This window comes from Heterocephalus glaber, unplaced genomic scaffold (assembly GCF_053883595.1).
Source record: "Heterocephalus glaber isolate CG9 unplaced genomic scaffold, H.glaber_assembly_v1.0 deba00000347, whole genome shotgun sequence".
In the NCBI taxonomy this organism is placed as follows: Eukaryota; Metazoa; Chordata; class Mammalia; order Rodentia; family Bathyergidae; genus Heterocephalus; species Heterocephalus glaber.
The window spans coordinates 30839957-30846609 of NW_028258143.1; the positions used below are offsets into that span (position 1 = coordinate 30839957).

General features: G+C 41.3%; 1 pseudogene; it reads left to right on the forward strand.

Annotated features, from left to right (window-relative positions):
• Window positions 1-5664: 5664 nt before the first annotated feature.
• On the forward strand, window positions 5665-6343 carry LOC101716525 (protein CDV3 pseudogene; annotated as a pseudogene).
• The last annotated feature ends 310 nt before the right edge of the window (window positions 6344-6653 follow it).

The following is a 6653-nucleotide window of genomic DNA, read 5'->3' on the forward strand; positions in this document are numbered from 1 at the left end:
CTCCATTTTATAAAAAAACCACATTTTCTTTATCCAGTCTCCAGTTGATGGGCATTTGGGCTGTTTCCAAGTTTTAGCTATTACAAATTGCACTGCCATGAACATGGGTGCACATATATCACTGTGGTATGATTCTTTTAATTCTTTGGGGAAGATCTCCAGCAGTGGAATAGCAGGGTCAAATGGGATTTCCAGTCCTAGTTCTTTGAGGTATCTCTATACTGATTTCCACAGTGCTTGCACCAGTCTACACTCCCACCAGCAATGGAGCAGGGTTCCTCTTTCCCCACAGCCCTGCCAGCAATTGTTATTGGTTGATTTTATGATAGCAGCCATTCTTTCTGGAGTGAAGTGGAATCTCAGCATTGTTTTCATTTGCATCTCTCGAATGACCAGTGACATTGAACATTTTTTCATGTATTTATTTGCTATTTCTACTTCTTTGTCTGAGAAATGTCTGTTCATTTCAGATGCCCATTTTTGGATTGGGTCTTTAAATTTGGGAGGTTTGATCTTTTTAAGTTCTTTATAGATTCGAGAGAGTAGACCTTTGTCTGAGGAAGAGCAGGTGAAGATTTTTTCCCACATTGTGTGTTGTCTCTTCACACTGATGGTGGTTTCTCTTGCTGTGCAGAAGCTTTTTAATAAGAAGAGATCCCATTTGTTGATTGTTTGTGCTAGATCACGGGCAACAGAGGTTTTGTTCATAAAATCTTTTCCTACACTGATGTCTTCAAGGGTTCTACCTAACCTCTGTTCCAACTGGTTCAGAGTTTCTATTTTAATATTTAGATCTTTAATCCATTTTGATTTTAGTTTAGTGCATGGTGAGAGATATAGGTCTAGTTTTAGTCTTTGGCAAGCTGAAGCCCAATTTTTCCAGCACCATTTATTAAAGAGGCTATCTTTCCTCCAGTGAGGGTGTTTGGCTCCTTTGTCAAAGATGAGATGGCTGAGTGTGTCTGGCCTTGTTTCTGCATCTTCTAATCTGTTCCACTGGTGCTCAAGTCTGTTTCTTTGCCAGTACCATGCTGTTTTTATCACAGTAGCTTTGTAGTAGAGTTGCAGGTTGGGGATTGTGATACCCCCTGCCATGTCTCTGTTACCTAGAATTGCTTTTGCTATTCTGGGTCTCTTCTTGCTCCAAATGAATTTTTGGATTGTTTTCTTGAGGTCTATGAAGTATGCTGCTGGGATCTCAATTGGAATTGCATTAAATCTATATAGCAGTTTTGGAAGTATGGCCATTTTCACTATATTAATCCTTCCTACCCAGGAGCAGGGGATGTCTGTCCATTTTCTGATATCATCTTCAATCTCTCTTTTCAGAGTGCCATAGTTTTCAGAGAAGAGGTCTTTGATTTCTTTCGTTAGGATGATTCCTAGGTATTTCAGTTTTTTGGATGCTATTGTGAAAGGAATTATTTGCCTTATTTCTCTCTCAGTGAGTCTGTCATTGGTGTAGAGGGAAGCTATTGATTTTTGTGTGTTGACCTTGTAACCAGCTGCTTGGCTGAATTTTGTTATTAAGTCTAGAAGACTTTTGGTGGAGTTCTTGGGGTCTTCTATATAGAGTATCATGTCATCTGTAAATAAGGACAATTTGACTTCTCCATTTCCTATCTTTATTCTTTTCATTTCTTTCTCTTGTCTAATTGCCATGGTTAATGTTTCCAGAACTATATTGAACAAGAGTGGTGATAGTGGACATCCTTGTCTTGTTCCTGATTTTAGTGTGAAGGATTTCAGTTTTTGACCATTTAGTATGATATTGGCTGTTGGTTTTTCATAGATGGCTTCCATCAGTTTGAAGTAGAGACCATCTATTCCAATTTTTTGTAGGGTTTTTATCATAAATGCATGTTGGATTTTGTCAAATGCTTTTTCTGCATCTATGGAGATAATCATGTGGTTTTTGTCCTTTGCTCTATTGATATAGTGTATTACATTAATTGATTTTCATATATTGAACCATCCCTGCATCCCTGGGATGAATCCCACTTGATCAGGGTGTATGATCTTCTTGATGATCTTCTGCATTCTGTTTGCCAGTAACTTATTAAGGATTTTTGCATCTATGTTCATTAGTGAGATTGGCCTATAGTTCTCTTTTTCAGTTGGGTCTTTCTCTGCTTTAGGGATCAAGGTGATGCTTGCTTCCAGGAATGAATTTGGGAGTATTGCTTCCCTTTCAATTTCATTGAAGAGTTTAAACAGTAGTGGCAGCAGTTCCTCTCTAAATGTCTTGTAGAATTCAGCAGTGAAGCCATCAGGGCCCGGGCTTTTCTTAGTTGATAAGTTTTTAATTAGATTTTCAATTTCATTGGTTGATACTGGGTTGTTCAGAATTTTTAGGTCTTCTTCGTTCAACTTTGGTAATTCATATGTATCTAGGAATCTGTCCATTTCTTCTGTGCTCTCCCTGCTATTGGCATATAGGTTCTGGAAGTAGGTATTGATGATCCTCTGGATTTCTGCTGGGTCTGTTGTAGTTTCATCCTTTTCATTCCTAATGGCATGGATTTGGGCCTTTTCTTTCCTTTTTCTGACAAGATTGACTAAAGGTTTATCAATTTTGTTGATTCTTTCAAAGAACCAACTCTTGGCTTCATTGATTTTTTGTATCTTTCTGTTAGTCTCCATTGCATTGATTTCTCCTCTGATCTTTATAATTTCTTCCCTTGTATGAGCTTTGGGGTTGTCCTGCTCTTCTTTTTCTAGAAGCTTGAGGTTCAGCATCAGGTTGTTTCATTCGCCTCATTCTGTTTTCCTAATATGCTTATTCACTGGTATGAATTTCCCTCGTAAGACTGCTTTCATTGTGTCCCATAGATTCCGATATGTTGTATTGTCATTGTCATTTAATTGAAAGAAAACTGTTCCATTCTTACCTTGCATGAGGTCTCTAAGTATAGTCATATACTGCAAAAATGGTCTGGCCAGCAAATGCATTGCAAGTATGGCAGTGGTCTCCTGAGATGCCCAGTGGCATTGTGCCTGTCTTTGCCTGTGTAAGCATTCTCTATAATGTTTGCATGACAAGAATCTCCGATCACATCTCTGGTGTTAAGCAATACATGGCTGTACACACAGTCTATCCATCTTGTGAAGAAGATATGTTCTGAAAAATGACAGCCCTCTCTGCCTGGCTACAGACAACTTCCTCATGCATAGGTGGGGATTTACTCTACAGACCATTTAATCTTCACTTGATCACTGAGAGTTTACATCATTCCTACCTTACAGATAAAGATGGTGAAGCTCAGTGAGCATAAATAACTTTTTAGTATTGGATGCAAATCCAGGTCCATCTAACCCCAATCTAAGGTTATTTCCACTAAAGCTCTCTGCCTTTCCAATAATGCCAGGCACCAGGATGGCTGGAACTTGAGGCCTCTTCTCAGAAGCTGCCAGTTGGTGGACAAAGACAGGCCTAACATACATGGAACTATTTATTACAGGACAATTAAGTGTGAATCAATGTGGTATTGATTCTTGTACACAACGGGGACAAAGAGAGCATACAATTATGTTCCTGTGGCTTATCTGTCAGGAAGCTTTGTGCTAATTTAAGTGGCTGGTGCTCTCTCCTCAAGGTAAATGAGCCAAAAAGCATCCTTGGCTTGACAGCCTGTCTCCCTGGGTTGACACTTGTCTGGATAAATGAGAAATGGAGGGCACACTCTCTTGTCTTTGTCCCCAGGTGAAGATGTGTCTGAAAGGGTCAGTCATTCCATGCTGGGAGCCGTCTTTCTACCTGCTCTCAGAAAATGAAAAGGGAGGGCAATGACAACCGCAGAATAGGCTGCCTCGGAGATCACAAGAGACTGACAGTTCCAATTCATGCTGAAGTCCCAGTAAATTGCTGGGGTTAATTTGTAGACAACATCACAATTCAATGGTATCCAAGGCAGGCAAAGAGGAAAGAGCGTTTATAACATGCACTGCTGGTTTTGAAGCATTTCCCCCAAATACCATACCTATTTTATAATGTTACACATATTGGGACCAGAAAATGGTCCTTGACAAACATGTCGAGGAAAAGGGAGAAAAAGAAGGTGGTCAGGTCAAACCATGTACCTGTCTTCCATGAAAAAGTGCTTTACTGTCTCTCATGTGGCATAAAAAACCCTTTCCTTTTTTCACAACATGTATTTGCTGTGACCCGACGATGTGCTTTAACATTTAATAAAGAGTGCCAGACATTTTTTATTGACTTAGTTTTCACATACATAGTTTTTAAATGGTATCACACAAAATGTAGGAAACTTTCCTTACACAGAAACTATATAAGCAAATTTCTGATGGATCCTATATTTTCTGATGGATTACATATTGTCTCCATGATGCAGAAAGGTAAAAAGATCTCTTCCACCCCATGCTTAACTCAAAGCACACCAGTCAGTGTCTACCTTCTACTAAAATATTTAGATGAAACCTGTAAAGGTCAGGGCAATTTTCAGAATTCCTTTCAAAACAATGTCAGTGACCTCTGACACTAGATGGCTTACTTGTGGTGCTGGCTCTTTGAGTTAGTCCCTAGGGTGGTGACCATTGTCACTTACGGTCTGGTCTATGTTCTCTTAGAACTCAAGCATTACTGTAAGGACCTTAGTGACATCCCTGCTGCCCAAAGGAACCCTTATGTCTATCTTGCTGGCTCTTACTGTTTTTCTCTTTCTTGAATTCACTCACCTATGGCTCATATGCTATCACTCCTTTATTTATTCTTTCATTTAAGTCTGGTTTTTGTCTCTGCCAGATGTGACTATTGGCAGTGTGGATTCTGTGCTCTATGGGGCACTTCTAAGTTCTTCCTCTCAAGTCCTCTCGCCTCAGCAGTGTGTCTGTGAATCTACCGGGGCCGGGGGCCGGAACACCACAGGAGCAGACACTGACATAAAGGCACCATTCTACATAGGCCCCCAAAGTGCTCAATTGTGGACACAATACTTGTGAGGTTGAGGGGGTCCAGATGCTTCCCCTGTGTTCCCAGAGTGGTGCTAGAATATGGAATGCCTGCCACTGATGTTGGGGTTCCGTGAGGTCAGGTGTAGTCCAGCACCTTCACCTCTGCAGGAGGCCTCTGAGCCCTACATCAGGGATGTGATTTCCTTTCTCCCACCAGGGTGTGAGCTCTAGGCCAAGGACATGTCCCTTGTGGGGCATCATCCCCAGTGCACAGGTAGCATCCAGTCAAAGCTTTTAGAGTGAATGAATACAGTCACATGTTCAATATGTGTATCATTAATGCATTCATGTAAGCAATAAACTCTACAGTGTTGTGGGAGAACTCCCAATTCTGTTCCTTGCCAATTAGTGAACTCTTCAATATCTTGGCTATGAGGAAACCCAAACACCACTTCTTTCATAATCTCAGTTCCACTTTGACTCTCTTTACTCCTTGCTACTGTTTTAAAGCAGACTGTGCAGTCAAGGAACCAGATTGTGGGGAACCCACAGCCTGCCCTCTTCAGACAGAGGAACTCCATCCTGCAGAATTGTTGTAAGCCTCCAACATTCAAGCACTGCTTTCAAACTGGGTTTATGATGTCTTTGACAATGTAGATCTTATAAACAGCAGGTTTTGGTTCTGGTCCCATGTGCCTGGTCCCACCTGCCTTCCTGGGAAGGCACCAGGAGGGGCCAGGGTGGGATGGTTGCTTCAGGTGGCCACGTGACACAGTGTCCCACCTCAGGCCAGCTAGCCAGAACCTGACCCCTGCAGGTGCTGGATTTGGCCACTGTGCCCTGTCTGGGTGTTTATGAGTGAAGTTTGCTCTGAGTAATTGGTGCTGGACTTGAGTACGTAGATGAAGATGAATGGAAAGAATCTGAGCAAAAAGAGGATGATTACCGCAGACTCAGAGTGCAGGCCATGCAAATAAGTGAAAAGGAAGAAGATGATAATAAAAAAAGAGAAGATCCAGGAGATAACTGGGAATAAGGTGGAGTTGGTGGAGGTATAGAGAAATCTTCAGGTCATTGGAACAAAACAGCTCCAGTAGAAGAGCCTTCTGCTCCAGTAATTGTTACAGCAATCCCAGAACTCACAATGACTAATGGTTTGTTTAGGCCTCCTGGGGTCAGGCTAACCACAAGGAAAATGCCACAAGGACCACCAGAAATATACAGTGGTACAGTTTCTATCTTCACAGTCCACTGCTAAGCATGTAGAAAGCTGGGGAAGGATAAAGAAATGGAGAAGAGCTTTGAAGTAGTAAGACACAAAACTAGAGATAGGGATGAGGTTTCAAAAAACCAGGCCCTTAAACTTCAGCTAGACAACCACCAGTATGCTGTGCTTGAAAACCAGAAATGCAGCCACACCCAGTACAATTAAGGAGTGGTCTTTGCTAACCCCTCTGAGGTAACTAGACCACAGCTAACCACCATGAACAGCCATTCATCATCTGATCTCTGTTGGATCTACAACAACCGATGCAGACCATGCAAGTGACCAGCCTGTTGCACTATGGAAGTTTAAAGTATCACAACTGCTCTTTATTGGGTTTAGGGGAATTTTCATTGTTATGTGTGTGAACTAGATTCAACACTTTTTTCATAATCACTCTGCAAATACAAAAAAACCAAAACCTGCAGTCAGTGGTCATGTGGAAAATCTTTTTATGTTCAGATACTGAGCCTTTGTA